This window comes from Penaeus monodon, chromosome 24 (genome assembly GCF_015228065.2).
Source record: "Penaeus monodon isolate SGIC_2016 chromosome 24, NSTDA_Pmon_1, whole genome shotgun sequence".
Taxonomy (NCBI): Eukaryota; Metazoa; Arthropoda; class Malacostraca; order Decapoda; family Penaeidae; genus Penaeus; species Penaeus monodon.
In genome coordinates this window covers 11,771,599-11,772,461 of record NC_051409.1, presented here as the reverse complement: position 1 = coordinate 11,772,461, position 863 = coordinate 11,771,599, and the positions used below count along the sequence as shown (strand labels likewise).

The 863-nt window shown below is 38.9% G+C and overlaps 1 protein-coding gene across 1 annotated transcript in view; it reads left to right on the top strand.

Moving 5' to 3' along the window:
- Positions 1-863, top strand: part of LOC119588856 (band 4.1-like protein 4) — a gene marked incomplete at its 5' end in the record, with an annotated part of 128,141 nt that overhangs the window by 119,080 nt on the left and 8,198 nt on the right.

The window sequence follows — 863 nt, the reverse complement described above, 5'->3', positions numbered from 1 at the left end:
TTAGCAGGGGCTCGCGGCCTTTCCTGGGTCTTTATTTCGTTTTTGTATCTCTCATATTGTCTGTCTTTGATAACTGCCAATCGGTTTTAAAATAGAGAACACTTGAGAAATGCAAACCTCCGGCCTATAAGTTTACTACATTCTTTTTTTCAAGAATGAATTTTCCAGCCTATTTGTTGTGACTGATCGCATTGACAGTAGCCCTGTTAATTTCAGTGTGGATTCGTAAGCAGTTCTGTTCAGTTCAAACCTAAATCAGAACAGCTATCTCTGGGCCATAATATCCTATACATAAGCTTTCCTCACAATACACCAGTAACTTTATCACCAGTTTATTTTCAAAAAGTCGATCGCAGTTCCTGCCGCGTGCTGCTCATCTGCCTTTATTTATGTAGCGTCCCATGTCTTGTCATTTTCGTAGCTGGCTGCCCGTATTCCTGTCTTCTGTCATTAATCTTCATTGATAAAGTAACGTAAGAAAATAACAACACAGCATTTACAGTAACGTTAACCTCGTCCTCTCTTACATATATATTTTTTCAGTCCTTCGTCGTTTTTCTCTCTCCTAGTTCTTTTCCTGCTTTACTGTTATCACTATGATTAGTGCAGAATAAATTATGTTTACGTTCCTCCCGCTTTTGAGTTTCATAAAATAACAGCAGCTTATCGGATAGCGGAAAAGCGCTCTTTTAAATAAGCGGTTTAGCAAGTCTTCGCTAGTTATTGTTAATGGGTTTGGCGTCCTAGCGTGCGAATCTTTCTAGTTATCGCACGTCATTATTGTTTTATTGCAGTGCAGTGTCTTGCGATCTAGTCATCTGCAATGTCGTTCTCTTGTCTTGATTTCATTCTTTCGTCAAACA